Here is an 18563-nt window from a genome sequence, read left to right as displayed (position 1 = left end):
TCCAGTTCAAAGCAGATAATTTGGGATCAGGTCCTGGCATATAGGGAAGTGTAGATCAAGCCTGAGAATGACAAAAGAGGGAGACCTTTGGAGAAACTTCATGTGGTTGTCTTTTTTTCCAATGCAATTTTTATCTCAAGTGTAATTGTGCTCTTCAGGAATTAGAGTTGTATTTTCTACTATAAGGACATCATCAGATGGGGAGTGAAAGCTGGAGCTGATAGAGGGAGCTCATCCGCGCTCTCCCCAGGTGGGATTCGAACCTGGCAGCCTTCAAGTCAGCAACTCAACCTTCAAGTCACAAGGCTTTTATCCCCTAGGCCACCAGAGGCTCCGGTGGAGTAGTGGGTTAAAGCCTTGTGACTTGAAGGTTGGGCTGCTGATCTGCAAGCCGCCAGGTTCGAATCCCGCCGGGGAGAGCGCGGATGAGCTCCCTCTATCAGCTCCAGCTCCATGCGGGGACATGAGATAAGCCTCCCATAAGGATGGTAAAACATCAAAAAAATCCAGGTGTCCCCTGGGCAACGTCCTTGCAGACGGCCAATTCTCTCACTCCAGAAGAGACTTGCAGTTTCTCAAGTCACTCCTGACACGAAAAAAAAAATCAGACGGGGGGGGGGGAGGGTGTTAGGGAAAATAACACTGGGCTTCACTTTTTAAATCTTATTTTACAGTCTTGCATGTTGCCCATCAGACGACACAGACCGTGGCCATGCTCATTTCGGGAAGCTCCAGCATTACAAGGAAAAGAAGAGGAAGCATACAGAAATTTGGTCATCACAAGCAGCACTTGTGATATAGGGAAGCTTTGTGCTATTTTCTTTCTTTTTAGCATAATATTTATGCTTCCCCTGTCTGAAGAGGGGAAGCAACAAGGCCCCATAGCAATTACTCTACCCTTCCCTTTTAATAACACAGGAAGACTCAAGTCACACCACAGCCTTCCTCTCCATGTCGTAATGTTACTGGGTGGGGTGGGGAACACATCTGATAAGATCGTATGCCTCATATCCCTGCAGAGGGACAGCTTTTGACAAGTTATATCATCAATATTATTGCTAATACATTAAAATAGAAGCTTGGTTCTACAGATAGATTAGAAAAGGTGCATGTCAGGAAATCAAACAATTTTAAACAAGTTTCATTGCTGACCAATTACTTAAAAATGGTACCACTGCAATCTATATTATTTATGAGTGCATGTTCTATTTGTTGTTATGTTGAAGTCATTTGCAGCTTATGGCAACCCTAAAATGAACCTATCATGTTGTTTTTCTTGGCAAGATTTGTTCAGAGGGTGTTTGACATGGCTTTCTTCTAACCTTGGAGCAGTGATTCCCAAACTCTAGTCCTCCATGTGTTTTGAACGTCAACTCCCAGATGTTTCAACTGCCTTGGCCAATGATCATGGATTCTGGTAGATGAAATCCAAAACACCTGAAAGACCTGAGTTTGGGAAATACTGCCTTAGCGGATGCACCTTCTTCAAGGTTACCCAGTGAGTTTCTATGGCTAAGCAGTAATTTGAACCCTTGATTTCCAGAGTTCTAGATAACACCCAAATCACTATGTTGTGCTGGTTCACAAATATTCTATAGTAGTGGTTCTCAACTTGGGGTCCAAAGATGTTTTTCACCTACAACTTCCAGAAATCCCAGCCAGTTTACCAGCTGTTAGGATTTCTGGTAGCTGAAGGCCAAAAACATCTGGGGACCCCAGGTTGAGAACCACTGTTCTATAGTTTCTTCATATTGTTAACTTTCCCTTCAGATTAAAAAGAAATCAAACACTATTGCATGATCCCTTTGACTCACTTTAAAAAAAATCACTTTTTCTGATTACATTATTATTCCATTAATTCTTATGATTACAGTCTCCTTCGTGTCATTTTCATTTATTAAAGTCCCAAAAAGTTTTGTTTTTCATAGCTTTCAAAGGAGTCCCAGCTGTTATTCTGATTCTTGAATCTTTTGGTTATTTTATTTTATTTTCTTCCAACAAATCAAACCTGTTACATTTCTGACAGGTAGTGGAAAGTTCCGCATTCTATAAACATTTTAAAAGGGCACATGGAAGTAGGTTGTTTTATTATAAATTCATAGAATTTCAAACTTGGCAGGGGCCTCAAAGGTAATCTGGCTCAAGTCTACCAATGTGTGAAATTCAGTGACACAGAAACCTTGGAAGATGACAAACAAACTCTGTATAAAACCATCAAATGAAGAGAGACCACAGCCATCCAAAGTAGTCTGCTCGATTACTGAATGCTCCATACCTTCAGAAAGCATGTCTTTTAATAACTGAAATCTACTTTCTCTTTGGTGCAAACCTGACATCCTAAAGCAACACAATTGGTGACGGCACATCAGATATTTGAAGATAGCTCTTTACAAGGTTCAACATAACCAGAATATTTAAACTTTCCAAACTACAAATAACTAAGGTCCCTTGTACACAGCTGTATAAAAAATAGATAATATATCCAGATTTGGATTATCTGATTTCATAATCTGGATTATATGACAGTGTAGAAGAGGCCTAAGCAAAATGGAAGGAGAGGCATGGGAAAACGATAAATAGGAAAGGGCTAGAGTGATTTATTTATGGCTCTGTATCTCCTACAGGTGTTGACAGCCAAATGGGAAAATCCTATCATCCTATTCTAGGCATGTACATTTTCCTTGTGAGCAAGAATTCTTACCACACAAGTTGCATGCAAAAATCTATGGATGTAGAGGTCTATGTGCATAGGTTTTTTCCTAAAAATGTCCTCCCTTTCATATGTGGATGCCAGATGGTGGGAAATCACACGATTTGGGACTCTGGTTGCTTATCTATGCTTAACTTTCTTCCTGTGTATACACATCATATTGTATGTGTTTGTGGAATAAAATGGACATTATATTTCATTCGGAGCATGGAATGCATTTTGAAAATTCCTTCTTTTATCAACAGCTTAAACTACTGTTGTTGTTGTTGTTATAAAAAAAATCATTTGTGCAACATGAAAATTATTTGGATTTGGAGACAACTGAGAATTATTTCTAATAGATCTTTACAAACACTTTAAAATACCCAAGTAGTCATTTAGGGAGAAAATCATCTAGCAACCCATCCAACATCCAATAACTTCATTTGATCTTTTGTGATATCCCTGAACAGCAAGTGTCCATTTTGAATGCTGTTATTATAATCAAGAAAGTCTAATTGTCAAGAATAAATTGCATCAGATTTTTTTTTGCACTGCTGGAATTCTTACTGGATTCATTAGCAGCTTTTTGCAAAGTCCTCCAGAATGTTCTAAATATTCCTTCCATTAATTACTCAATAGCTTGTCCAAATAGATGGATGTTCAGTGATAGTTGTTAGCAAACTTGAAAGAAAAAGGAATTGGGCTCAGTACTGCCTTCACTGGGTCTGCAGAAGGTCTGCAGCAAACTGGAATTGTAATATGGCCAGGAAAGTCATCTGAGGCTTGATCTATATCCCAGGATCTGGTCCCAGATTATTAGTTTTGAACTGGATTATATGAATCTACATTGCCAGATAATCTGGGACCATATCCTGGGATATAGGACAGTGTAGATCCAGCCTGAGCCCTTGATGCCCTGAAGCCAGACTAGTTTCTCAAGCAAATAGAGGCGAGATAGGAAGGAAGAAAAATAACTTTATTTTAATTTAAGTAAATGAGGAATTACTTAGTGGTAGGCACAGAACTAGCGAATCCTACTGAACTTTTGTGTAAAACTTTTATGCTTTTGCTCAGCACTTGCATACACTTTCATATAAGGTTACAACTCTGCTAATTGGCTAATGTCCTATATCCTATATGTGTGTGTGTTTATTAGATCTGTGAAGTTGATGAAAAAAAGTTTCAATATTCATTACAAAATTAGGGGGCATAGGCGAGTAATTTCCAAAGTGTCTCTAAAATATCCTAAGTGTCTGTTTTGTTACTATAACAAGAGTAACTATTTTTTGTTACTATTTTGTTAAATAATTGTGGTGGGGGAGGCAGAGCTGTTTTCTCACTCATTTTTAGAGATATTGGAGTGGAACTTGATACAATAGGAAAACATATTTACTACTTTCCTCTGCCCCCAAGATTTAGAATGTTACACTAATCTACTGATTTTTGGGAAATGTTTTAGGCGGGTTTCCACATAAAGACAAAATGTGTGTGGTGCCATTTACAAATTGCTCCTAACTTTAAAACGTGGTTCTAAGACGCACCCATGAATCTATGACAAATCTCATTTTAGTGAAGTTTTTATGGGGGGGGGGGGGGTGGATTGCATCTTAGAATTGAAGAATTACAGTAGTTACTTTTGGGACAACTGATGGGGAATTTAAACATGGCCAAACCTTTAGTTTAGAGTCTGGGCCAGAAATTAGATTCTGTGAGTAAGCAAGTCTCTGAAGCAAAGGGATTTTACTTTTGATAAACACCCGCCATGTGCAAAGTTGCACCCACTATAATATAGCCTGGACCTGCTGATTAACAGTAAAAAGTTGTTGATTCTATAGTTTCCACTGATTGCCTGATTTACTAATAAAAACAGAAAGAATATTTCAGAACATTTGAAGGATATTTGAAAATACATATTTCTTGAGTGTTGAGAAGCCCTGACTAAATAAGTACTTATTAAAATCTTTGCAGCTTTGGTACTTACTCTATTCAAAATTTCCATGTGGCAGTTTTGCATTTTCTGTCTAGTTCCTGTTCAGAAGAATTTTTTTAGTATGGGATTTATTCTGTGCAAAAATTGCGTGTGGTTGTTTTTTTTGCAGAAATCAGTATTCCCTGCATAAAAAAATAGTCGGGAGAAATATTATATTTTTCTAATGAGATGTATGAAATGTCACGACACATTTCATGAAGTGTGCATTGATAAGTATTATTTTCAGTCATTTTGGTAATAATGGAAATCTTTCTACAGTAGAGTCTCACTTATCCAACATAAACGGGCCGGCAGAACATTGGATAAACAAAAATGTTGGATAATAAGGAGAGATTAAGGAAAAGCCTATTAAACATCAAATTAGTTTATGATTTTACAAATTAAGCACCAAAACATCATGTTATACAACAAATTTGACAGAAAAAGTAGTTCAATATGCAGTAATGCTATGTAGTAATTACTGTATTTACGAATTTAGCACCAAAATATCATGATGTATTGAAAACATTGACTACAAAAATGCGTTGGATAATCCATAACATTGGATAAGCAAGTGTTGGATAAGTGAGACTCTACTGTATTTGTAGAAAAGGGCCTTAGTTTTGCTAAAATGAGGCAGTATTTTCTAATTATAGAATAGACTATAGCCCTTTCCACTTGTTATTACTATTAATTGTACTTTGTGTGGTCACCAAAATGTGAAGGCATAGGGAAGGTCTTTTCCATGGTTCCACTTTTTGGATATTTTTATTGTCAACTGCAAAATTTGACCTTTAAAACAATTTAACTGGAAGCTACTTTCAAGTGAGCAGTTTTGCAAGCACAAATGCATACAAAATCATAAGACAAATTCTAAATGTGAAAGCAAGAATGACTTTGTTTGTTTGTTTGTTTGCTTGCTTGCTCTTTAGAGATCAAGGCTTGGAGAATGATGTTTCTGTCCTGTGAAGCATAAGCATGGTTGGCTGGAAATTAATTAGTGTTTTGGTGAAAAGATGGACATTTTAATTAACTAAGCCACAGGGTGAAAAGTCCTCATCAGATCGCTTTGGGGGGGAAAGGTTTGAATAGCCCCGTGAAGAGGATGTTAGATTGTGCTAGGAAAACAAAAGAATGAACAAACCTCTGATTCATTGTTTGTGGACATTAACCTGTAAAACTGTTGACTATATATGGATATCATCAAATGTATGATCTCCTTCTCCCAAGGATGTCAGGTTGGTGACAACCAATTTTAATGTATTTGTGGCTTGTGCCAACCCTGTGAGATTTCACTCACAGAACACTGGGCTAGCAAGATTACTAGTTGAATGAGGACTTGAATATGGTCTTTCCAGTCCATGGCCAACACATTAACTACCATGTCACACTGCATTATTGTGACAAAAGCATCACTGCACAAGTGTATCAGTCTTATGCATCTTTGAGGGCAGTTCTATACAGACACACAATGCAGACTAGAACCAGTGTCAAAATCACTGGTTTGGTCCACATTGTGGCCTGACAGGGTTACTCTGAGCCATCTTGTCAATGGGAAGGTGACTCCCCTGCCTCTGCCAGCCACAGCAGTGACAGGGATATTTGCCTGCTCATCAGCAGTCCCTATTCCTGGTTCTGTGCCATGTGACTAGCTAAGAAACTTTGGAGGAGGTGGGAAATCCCCCCTCTCCCTTCCCGCCAGTAGTGAAATATAGGGTGATAATTCTGGATTTGGAGAAATTTGGAAATCTGGCTGCCAGATTGCCGAAAACAAACCAGGTGGGATCAGCCGAAGGCTCAGCTGGAAATGAATCACAATAGCTGGCTATTTCAGCTAATGAGGGTGATGTGGCTGCGCAGCACTCTACCTGAGGCAGAGGTCACTGTATGTGAGTGGCCTCACAAATCACGCAAGGGCAAGTGCCTTTCAAGTCCCCATGAATTCAAGTCCACAGGGCCAGATCAGCTACATCCAAGAGTATTGAAGGAACTAGCGGAAGTTATTTCAGAACCACTGGCAATTATCTTTGAGACTTCTTGGAGAATGGGAGAAGTCCCAGCAGATTGGAGGAGGGCGAATGTGGTCCCTATCTTCAAGAAGGGAAAAAAGAACGACCCAAACAATTATCGTCTGGTCAGCCTCACCAGGCAAGATTCTGGAAAAGATCATTAAGGAAGTGGTCTGCAAACACTTAGAAACAGATGCGGTCATTGCTAATAGTCAACACGGATTTACCAAAAACAAGTCATGCCAGACTAATCTGATCTCTTTTTTCGATAGAGTTACGAGTTGGGTCGATACAGGGAATGCTGTGGATGTAGTGTACCTGGATTTCAGTAAGGCCTTCGACAAAGTCCCCCACGACCTTCTGGCAAACAAACTAGTAAAATGTGGGCTAGACAAAACTATGGTTAGGTGGATCTGTAATTGGCTAAGCGAATGAACCCAAAGGGTGCTCACCTGTCAGAACCCTGCTACTAGAGCCTGTATGTGGCTCTGAGTTTCAGGGTCACTGACATTGATAAGACACCTGCGTCTCAGGACTCGGAGAAGAAACGGCTGCTGGACTTGGCGGGGAATTTGCGCGGGGTTTTACTGAGCGGGAAGAGACTTTTCAAATGAGGGGGAGGGTATATAAAGGATGGTTGGCCGGAGTCTCCCATTCTTGGCTTTTCGGATGTTTATGTTTCCTGCAGTAAAGTTTCTGGTGATATCACAGAGAGTCTCGTGTGTGTTCATTCAGGAGCGGCTGTGGTGAGCTGACACTAAGCCAAGAATATAGACACCATCCCGCCGTAGCGGTGAGGTGTAACATGCAAGTGGAGGATGAAGAACTCTTGGGCGCAGGAGGAGGAAGGTCGGGAAGGGCCACTCCCGAGCCGGACGCTGAGTTCCACCAACTGGCGGCCCTGGCGTCATCCACCGCTTATGCCCAGCCAAATGGGGTAACCCAGAGGCGTGGAGTGGTGCGGGGAGACAGCACCGGAGGAGAGGAAGGTTCACCTTCCCCAGGCCCACAAAGGATGGTGTTTCTGGAGGAGAGGATGTCGGCGATGGAGACCACCCTGGCAGTAATGTCGAGGGCGATGGAGCGCCTGGCGTTTTTGGCGGAGCCAGAGAGAGGAAGGGAACTTCGGGCTGGCTCAATGTGGGACGTGAGCGTAGGAAGCAGCCAGGGCTTTGCAGACCTCCCAGCACCGAAGGGAAGGGAAATGCGAAAGGAGCCCGGCGCCCGGCCCAAGACCCAAACAAGCCTGACGCGGGTGGAGGAGAGTGACGACGAAGGGGAAAAGCCTCCGAGAATCCCGGCTACGCTCCCAGCTGAGACCCTAGTGCCCCTGGCGAATGCCGGGCGTGGCACAGGGCCAAGAGAAACAGCAGCGGGGCCCACTGGTCCGCAAGGGGGCTTGCGACGGGCGGAGAATTGGGGATTGCCACCACAGGGACCCCTACCGAGACGAGAGGAACTAAGGATCGAGTTTGGGGGAGAGTCCTCTGAACTGGATTTTTTCCTTACCACGGTGAGGGGCTATATGGAGGACAATGCTCACACTTTTAGAACGGAATCCAGCCGGATACGGGCCATTGGCGCAGTGTTGAAGAGGGGAGCGGCTAGCTGGTACGTTCAGCTGCACGCGCGGCGCGACCCATGTCTGGGGTCAGTCCGACGCTTTATGGGGGCCCTGGAGACCCGTTTCCGAGATCCATTGGAGCAGATCCGGGCGAGGGAGAAGTTGAAGACCGTCTCCCAGGGGCAGAGGTCGGTATCTGAGTATGCGGAGGAATTCCAATGCCTCGCTGAAAAGGTGCCGGAATGGTCTGCAGTGACAAAGATGGAACTCTTCAAAGAGGGGCTCAGGCGGGAGATCCTCTCCTGGGCGGTGCATCGTGATGAGCCTGACACACTGCGCGGATGGATTCAGCTGGCGGGGCGCGTCGAGACATCGCTGGCCCAGGCGAGGAGGCACCGAGGAGGGCTACAGCAACGGCCGCAGATGAAAGAGGGGAGCCGGAAGGAGGGATCAGCCCCAGCCGGGAGGAGAGCGGAGCCGACAGGGAACGTGAGCGCCAGCAGGAGTGGCTGCTTTGTGTGCGGCCGGTTGGGCCACAGAGCTGCCGAGTGCTGGCAGAGAAAAGGGGAAGGCGGAGGCCAGCCCAAACCAAGAGCCGTGGCAGGAAAACGCGCCGAGGAAGAAACACCGATGAGGCACCATTCGGGGGGGTTGGTAAGTCAGGACAAAGCTATGATAGTGGACCCCATTCAGCTTGAAAATGGCAGCAAACAAGCAACCTGCAAAGCGTTTGTGGATTGTGGATGTTCCAGGAACATCATTTCCCCTGAATTAGCCGAGGGATTAGGATGCGAAAGAACGAACCTAGAATCCCCAATAGCATTTTCGCAGTTGGACGGATCCACAGCATCAGGATCGTTAGCTAGGTACAGTGCCGAAGAAGTAAAGTGTAAGATAGGGAATTGGGAAGGAAAGGTGTCATTTGTGATATCACAAATAGCCAGCTATAATGTTATACTAGGCATGCCGTGGCTGGGGCAGGCCAACCCGCAAATCAACTGGGAGGATAAGAGCATGATTTTCGGGATGAGTTTGGAAGAAGGGAGCCAGGAAGTTGAGAGGGAGCCGGGGAAAAGGGGGGAGGAAGACTCTATCAGAATAGCAGAACTGGCAGATAAATTACCCCCAGAGTATCGGGACTTTGTGGACGTGTTTGACGAGAAGGAAGCAGACAATTTCCCACCGAAGCGGAGAGTTGAAGTGAAAATAGAGCTAGTCCCAGGAGCAGAGCTTCCCAAGGCAAAGATATACCCGATGTCGGCTAGGGAAAAGGAGGAACTGAGAAAGTACATTGATAAAAACCTAGCGAGAGGTTTCATAGAACCTTCGAACTCCCCTTTAGGGGCACCTGTGTTGTTTAGGCGGAAAAAGGACCAAACGCTGAGGCTCTGCATTGACTACAGGGGCCTGAATGCAATCAGTACTGTAAATAAATACCCTCTACCCTTAGTGAAGGACTTGATCGCCCAGTTATCGGAGGGACAGATATTCACTAAATTGGATTTAATTGAGGCTTACCATAAATTGCAGATCAAACCAGAGGACAGGTGGAAGACGGCCTTCTCCTGCGCCTTCGGATTATTCAATTATTGTGTGCTCCCATTCGGTTTATGCGGGGGAGGGGCCGCGTTCATGCAATTAATCAACGAAGTGTTGCATCCATTATTGTACAAGGGAGTCTTTATTTTTTTAGATGACATATTGATAATGTCTCGGACCAAGGAGCAACACGTAGAACTAGTCAGGGAAGTCCTACAAAAGTTGAGGGAAGCGAAGCTGTATGCGAAGCTTGCCAAGTGCGAGTTCAATAAAGACCAGATAGACTTTCTGGGGTATAGGATTTCCTCCCAGGGAGTGGCGATGGACCCTGCGAAGGTGGAAGACGTAAGGGGGTGGGAAGCCCCCAGAACACGGAAGCAGCTGCAATCCTTCCTGGGGTTCGCAAACTTCTATAGAACATTTATCAAGGACTTTGCGCGCCTCACTTTGCCATTAACGGATTTGTTAAAGACTAAAGGCAGGGGAGAAACAGCCAAAGTGAAGGCCCCAGGGGCCAAACTGACCTGGACAATAGAATGCCAGGAAGCTTTCGAAGCCCTAAAAAAGCGTTTTACTGAGGAGCCTGTCCTACAGCACCCTGATATGTCTAAGGCCTTTGTACTACATTGCGATGCGTCAGACCGGGCATATGGGGCAGTTCTGCTGCAGAAAGACGAGGGGGGGAACCTGAGGCCATGTGGCTATCTGTCGAAAAAGTTTAGCGATACAGAAAAAAACTGGCCGATTTGGGAGAGAGAAGCCTTAGCGATTCTGAAAGCACTAGAGTGCTGGAGACACTTTCTGGAAGGAAGTGGAACACTGTTTGAGGTGTGGACTGATCATAGAAATTTACAGTATCTGAGATCCCCTCGTAAACTATCAGCGAAGCAGATTAGATGGGCCCAATATTTCAGCCGTTTTGATTTCAGACTCAAGTTCTTCCAGGGGAAACACAACATACTCGCTGACGCTCTCTCTCGGATGCCTCAGCACGGGGGAGGAATTCAGTAATCTGAGGGGAGCCTTTTCCTAGATAAGCAATGGGGCCTGGCAGTACTGACTCGAGCACAAGCAGCCAAAGAAAACAAACGCACTGCCATTTCCACGGGGGGAGGAGAAATATGGGAGGAAGAGTTGAAGCGAGCATATGGAATGGACAAATGGTTGCAAACGAACAAAGAACAGGGAGAACTGTGTGGGGATTTGGTGTTTGTTAATAAGAAATTGTATATTCCTGAATGTTTAAGACAAGAAATGTTAAGGAAATGCCACGATAACAAGGGTGCAGGTCATCTAGGCCCCACCAGGACTATTAAACTGTTGGCCAAACAATGCTGGTGGCCCGGAATGAGGAAAGACGCCAGGGGGTACGTCACGCAGTGTGAATTATGTGCAGAGGGCAAGACAACACCTGGGAAGCCCCAGGGACTATTGCAGAAGGTGGTGGAGCCCATGAGGCCATGGGAATGCGTGGCAATGGATTTTGTAGGCGAACTACCCCCCAGCAGAGGCCACAGATACATTTGGACAATATTGGACCTATTCTCAAAACAGGCACACTTTGTGGCCCTGCCAAAACTCCCCTCGGCTGAAAAGCTCGCTGATTTGTATGTGAAGCATGTATATCGCCTACATGGGTGCCCCGACAAAATAATTAGCGACCGGGGAGTCCAATTCACTGCAAAATTTTGGGGAAAATTCTTACAGCTGTTAGGAGCGGAAAGGAATCTGAGCTCGGCTTTTCATCCCGCGACCAACGGGGGGGTCGAACGTACCCAACAGACACTGTGCCAATTCTTGAGGATGTACACCAATTATAGACAGGACGATTGGGCGGACCTTCTTCCGTTTGCTGAGATGGCTTTTAACGGGGCCGTACATTCGGCCACAGGTCGTGCCCCATTCGAAATAGTATACGGACAGGAGGTGGCACCTTTCCCCAGGCTACCCGAGTGGAAGGAAGGAGAGGGCCAGACCGACAAGGAATGGCCGGCCAAAATTAAGCAAGGGTGGCAGACCGTGGTGGAGGCATTGAGGGAAACACAAAAGAAGTACAAGCTCTTTGCAGATCGTAGACGCCGAGAGGGGGACAAATTGGGCGAAGGAGATCTGGTTTGGTTGAGCACAAAAAACCCGAAATTGGGGTTCCCATCTAAGAAATTGGCTCCACGCTATATAGGGCCGTTCAGGGTAGCGAAAAGAATAAACGAAGTGACCTATGAGCTGAGGCTACCCAAGGACCTAGGAAAGATACACCCGGTATTCCATTGCAGCCTGTTAAAAAAGTATAAAGGAACTCTGGACAGCGGAGAACAATAGTTGTGTTTAATCTTTTCCTTCCAGGATGAAGGGGAGGAGGACGCCATGTCAGAACCCTGCTACTAGAGCCTGTATGTGGCTCTGAGTTTCAGGGTCACTGACATTGATAAGACACCTGCGTCTCAGGACTCGGAGAAGAAACGGCTGCTGGACTTGGCGGGGAATTTGCGCGGGGTTTTACTGAGCGGGAAGAGACTTTTCAAATGAGGGGGAGGGTATATAAAGGATGGTTGGCCGGAGTCTCCCATTCTTGGCTTTTCGGATGTTTATGTTTCCTGCAGTAAAGTTTCTGGTGATATCACAGAGAGTCTCGTGTGTGTTCATTCAGGAGCGGCTGTGGTGAGCTGACACAGCCGTCTTCTTCATCTTGGAAAGAAGTTACGTGTGGAGTGCCACAGGGTTCTGTCCTGGGCCCGGTTTTGTTCAACATCTTTATTAACGACTTAGACGAAGGGTTAGAAGGCACGATCATCAAGTTTGCAGATGACACCAAATTGGGAGGGATAGCTAACACTCCAGAAGGCAGGAGCAGAATTCAAAATGACAGACTAGAGAGATGGGAAGAATATAACAAAATGAAGTTCAACAGGGACAAATGCAAGATACTTCACTTCGGCAGAAAAAATGGAATGCAAAGATAGAGAATGGGGGATGCCTGGCTAGACAGCAGTATGCGTGAAAAAGACCTTGGAATCCTCATGGACAACAAGTTAAACATGAGCCTACAATGTGATGCGGCTGCTAAAAAAGCCATTTGGATTCTGGCCTGCATAAATAGGGGTATAGCATCTAGATCCAGGGAAGTCATGCTACCCCTTTATTCTGCCTTGATCAGACCACACCTGGAATACTGTGTCCAATTCTGGGCACCTCAATTGAAGGGAGATGTTGACAAACTGGAATGTGTCCAGAGGAGGGCAACTAAAATGATCAAAGGTCTGGAGAACAAGCCCTATGAGGAGCGGCTTAAAGAACTGGGCATGTTTAGCCTGCAGAAGAGAAGGCTGAGAGGGGACATGATAGCCATATACAAATACGTGAAGGGAAGTCATAGGGAGGAGGGAGCAAGCTTGTTTTCTGCTGCCCTGCAGACAAGGACATGGAACAATGGCTTCAAACTACAGGAAAGGAGATTCCACCTGACCATTAGGAAGAACTTCCTCATTGTGAGAGCTGTTCGGCAGTGGAACTCTCTGCCCCGGACTGTGGTGGAGGCTCCTTCTTTGGAGGCTTTTAAGCAGAGGCTGGATGGCCATCTGTCAGGGGTGCTTTGAACGCGATTTCCTGCTACTTGGCAGGGGGTTGGACTGAATGGCCCATGAGGTCTCTTCCTACTCTACTATTCTATGATTCTATGATTCTAGGTGGTGACTCCTCCATTCTTCCCTGGCAGTCTCCTCCATCCCTTCCAGAACACCCCCCCCCCCCCGTGGAGTGCCCGCTTGAGGCAAATAAGGTGGGAAAGGGTTCCCTCGGCCTCTCTTTCAGAAAGGGCCCCACAGGGAAGTCATTTTTCCATCAGCCCTTTGAGAGGTGTGGGCATTGAAGGAGCCTCTTTACTCCCTCCTGAGGCATGATGGGAGTTGAGATTTTTCCTTCTGTTTCTCATGTTTTTTTTTTCTCAGCCAATCTCCTTCCTTCTTGTGGTGTGCTGGTTAGGACTTCAATTACCGGAACCTCCTCATGTGGGTTTTTAAAAGAAAATAATATGGCAAAATTTTAAAAAACTTCCCAAAGCTCGATGGATTGGGAAAATATTCTGAAACTTGACAGGCTTGCAGCCATAAATGTGGCCTACAACTGAGGTAATTTTCATCCTGATAGGCCTAAAAATGATGGAAAAATGAGTTTCCCCATTGGTGCCAATGGACCAAATTTTACTGGAAATAAAATTGCACCCCCACCCGATTTTGGGAATTTGCCAGTAAACGGGATAGGGGGCAGCCAAAAATGGAGCCAAAACCAGCACATTTTTTGCCGAGTAACACACTCCTAGTAAAATATGTTGTTTCAGCAGTTAAGTCAACTGTCTGATTTCTTTCCCTTTTACTATTGGTATGTTGTGTTGGACTTTATGCATATATTGTACATCCTTTTGGATACTTTTTGGATGGAAAGTGATGGATAAATTTTAAAAATTAATTTGTTGTTAATGGCTGTCAAGTCAGGCTTGATTTAGGATGGCCCTACCAATCTGAGGCCTTCAAAGTACAATTTTATTAACAGTCCTGCTGAAATCTTGCAAATCCAAGTTTGTAACTATCCCGACTGAGTTGATCCACCTATGTTCTTCCTCTTTTCCTATTGCCTTCAACATCTCCAAACATTATCCTCCTTTCTAATGTGTCTTGTCATCTCATGGTATGTTCAAAGTATGACAGTTTTCAGTATAGTCACAGTAGCTTCCAGGAAGAGTGCAGACTTGATTTGCTTACAGTCACATTTGCCTTTTTTCAGTCTGTGGTAGGATATAATTCTTCAATAAGTTTCTTCTTGAAGGAAGCAATGAGTAATTTTAATAATTTTCTCCTTGTCATGATAAAGTATTTGAAAACCACACTATTTTTAAAATCTACTCTCAATTCAGGATTGATTCTGAATAAAGTTTGTATATTGTGATTCTTCACAGAAAACAAGATCAATTGTGTATCAAACAGGAATTTCTGCAGAATAAATAATATTCCTGTGGAACTATTTTATATGCAAAAATACTGCTTTCCCCACATAACTTGCTGTTTTATGTGCAAATTAGCCAAGTGGAAATTTGGGGTAGAGGAAGCCCCCAATTATAGCATTTTCTTCATAGAAAACAATATTTATGCTAGTTTTTGTGCAGAAACTTCTGTGTTCTATGTAAAACAACCATGTGAAATATTTTGCACAGAATAAGTCCCAAATTAAAAATGTTTCTTTCAGTGCAGGATTCTTCTTGACAGGATTGTTCAACATTCAAAAATAAGTTTTTCCACAATTATTCACACATTTTCAAATATTCTTTTCATTCTTCATGCATGTCTCTGGAACTCTCTGCCTGGGGAGATCAGATTAGCCCCCACAGTGTCCACATTGTTCAAAGACTTGAAAACATGAATGTTTCAACGTGCATTTGAACAATAGATCAGTTCATAATTCATTACTGCCCAGCCCTACTTGTATACTGCCCTGATCTCCAGCACTTCACTCCCACCCCTGTCTTGCGTTTTCCACATGCCCTGCCCCTCCCTTGCAATTTTAATAGTCCCACTTTTTAGTCTTGATGCTTGCTGATGTATTTTACAATGTTTTATCTTATTGCTCAAGTGTTTTTTAAATTATATTGTTGTTGTGTTTTAATTTTTATTTGGTTTTGACTTCTTAGCTTGGTCCCCATGTTAGCCGCCCTGAGTCCCTTTGGGGAGATGTTGGTGGGTTATACAAACAAAGTTGTTGTTGTTACTGTTACTGTTGTTGTTATTATTATTATTATTATTATTATTATTATTATTATTATTTCACCAGTAGAACATTCCTTCAGTACCACATTTCAAAGGAGGTGATTCTCTTTCTGTTAGCTTTCACAACCATAAAGAGAAATTGGAAATGCAATGTCATAGGCTGGATCTACATTGTTCAAACTGCATTATAAGGTTCTAAACTGAATTATTTGGCAGTGTAGACTGTGTTATGGAACATCTTAATGTTGATATTTAATGTCCCTTTACAGTTGTCCTTCCAAGTCTTGATCTTCTGCTTGACTATATTTTCCATTCTGATCAATGACTGAGCCAAGGTAGAAGAAATTTTTAACTCTTTAATGCCTTCCTCATCCATTTTAAAGTCACTTAAGTCATTGGTGATCATTATTTGTGTTTTCTTAATGTGTAACTGTAAATCAGCCTTTGCAATTTCTTCCTTTGTGTTCTTCAACAGTCTTTTCAAGTTTTTGCTATTTTCTGTTTGTAGCATGTTACCACCTCTGTATTTTAAATTGTTGATATTTCTTTCTCCAATTGTCATGCTCTTTTTACTTTTAGTCTAGTTTTCCTGATGGTATCTTTTGCATATAAATGAAACAGATAACATAATGAAATGCTGCCTTGTCTGACATCTTTGTCATTGGCAAGTTTACTTTTAGTCTTAGTTGTGTATACATGTGCATCTTCATATTTGTATAACCTTTTCCTTTTGTCTCTAGTTTTTGTCTTTGTTTTCTCTTCACTTTAGATGTGGATTTACTGCTTTGTTAAAATCCATCAAAAATAAGAGAAAAGAGCAATGTGTAGGTTTTTATTATTTACACAGTGAAAAGCTGTGCTGTAATTTACAAAGCACAGACGATTTTTCTCTGAAATTATTTGGTGCACTGTTATTTACCACATGATTGCACTATGTTGCAACATATAGCTGAATACATGAAAAATTCAATTCATAATAGCCAGCTAGTGTATGTGAAATAATTGTACATCTCTTGGTTTACATATGTTTGGACCCCTGGTAAAGGGGTATTTTGGTTTTACTGCTTCAGTGCTTAATTAAAGGAGAGGTTGGTTGTGAACTGAGTTTATCATAGTGGATTCAAATAGGAAAGAAAAAGTGCAGCCAGTCAAGAAATTACCATTACAACAAAAGACAGAAGAGAAAATGGATTTTCATGCATGGCAAAATAATGTAATAAACTGAGCAATGTCTCTGACTTGATAATTTATATAGTCATAGCAAGGGAAACGCTATTTGTTTGAATTTTTTAAAAATCAATGGCGTTATAAAACAAGGTTGTTGTCCTCGTCAAATACTTGTGGCATCACTGTTTTATTCCCCTTTCTACATATCATGTAATTATTGTTGACATTTGTAGTTTGGGCTGTATTCCTATGAATGCTCATATGAAATGGTCTCATTGAATTAAGTGGAGCTTAATGGTGATTACAAATGGCCAGAATCAGAAAGCGTACACGCAAATCGAAAACAGGAAGAGAGATGAACATGAAAGTTTTTAGAGAGGATTTGTGAGAAATTGAATAACTGGGTTTTTTTTCATATCACAAGAAGTATTTATAGCTGCATGTACATGAATCAATACAGAACAAACAGAATAGAGAAGGAAAGATTATTCATGGAGAATAATAAGGATGGGGGAAAACTCTTTGGAAGCAGTAATCATTTATTAAATTGACAGATGGGTAAGTTGATTTTTTGATAGATTATAACTATATTCAAATTTTCTTCATATTTGAGATTTTAAAAATTCAAATTTGGGAGTTGCAGAAGTTGACAAATGCCCATTTAGGTCCAGGACCTTGATGTTTAGATATGTAAAGTCTGACTTTGAAACTCTCTGCATTAAGTTGTGTTCATCCTGATCTAAAATTCTCAATGTTTCTCCCTAAGTGATTCAACTTTAATGCTAATGGTAGACAAAAAATGTCCCATAGGCTTAATGCAACCCCAAGCATATTTTTGTGGTCTCCGGGGGACCCAGTCCTATCCCCTCCAAATGGCCATTAAGGGGCAATGGATAGTATTGTCACCAGGTTTTGGTCCCCACTCAACTATTTTAAGTCCATGAAACATCTTTTTCCAAAATAGCTTTAAAGGAGTGCCAAAAATAGGATCAAAGTATCGCTACCAATGTGATGAGGTCCTAAATCTACAAAAGCTTATGCTTCCAACTTCTTTCTCTCAATTAACCTCTAAGGTGCTACAAGACCCCTTTGCATACAAACATAGTTACCATTTTAACTGGATTTTAATAAACAATTATTTTATGTCTTGCCTTTAAAAATAAGAATTGATCTAGGTTGTTGTGAGTTTTCTGGTCTATATGGCCATGTTCCAGAAGCATTCTCTCCTGATGTTTCACTCACATAAATAGCAGGCATCCTCAGAGGTTGAGGGATCAGACTCCTCAACCTCTGAGGATGCCTGCCATAGATGTGGGTGAAACATCAGGAGAGAATGCTTCTGGAACATGCCATACTGCCCGGAAAACTCACAACAACCCAGTGATTCTGGCCATGAAAGCCTTTGACAACAGAATTGATCTAATTTCTTTCAACGTGAATACTCCAAGTTGCTCTTCTACGTATGATATAAACACATGCTCCATTCATCTGCTTCATTGTCACTCCAATATCCCAGAAGAAAGCATGGGATCCTGATAGTAACATACACTTTGTGGATTGGGAACAAGGATGTATTCACCACCTTCTTCTTGATGAGAATGACAGATCGCACACCTCCAGGGCCATATAATGTTCAGCAGAATTCAGGGAGTGCTGGAAAAGCAGATGGCTGGGGTTTTTGCAATTGGGCAATATGCAAACATGTTGCTTTTCTAAATATAATCTTCCTGGGTATGTTTAATTCTTTTTCACATCATCCATTCTCTTTCAGTAGGTGGCTAGGAGTTTCCAAAATTCTTGCTACAGCTTCTCTTGCTCCCATGCTCCAACCAGGAATAAGGAAATGAAGAAAAATCATAAGGTCGGGGAT

Source organism: Anolis carolinensis, chromosome 5 (genome assembly GCF_035594765.1).
Source record: "Anolis carolinensis isolate JA03-04 chromosome 5, rAnoCar3.1.pri, whole genome shotgun sequence".
NCBI classification, from domain to species: domain Eukaryota; kingdom Metazoa; phylum Chordata; class Lepidosauria; order Squamata; family Dactyloidae; genus Anolis; species Anolis carolinensis.
Note: the sequence above shows the minus strand (reverse complement) of the source record.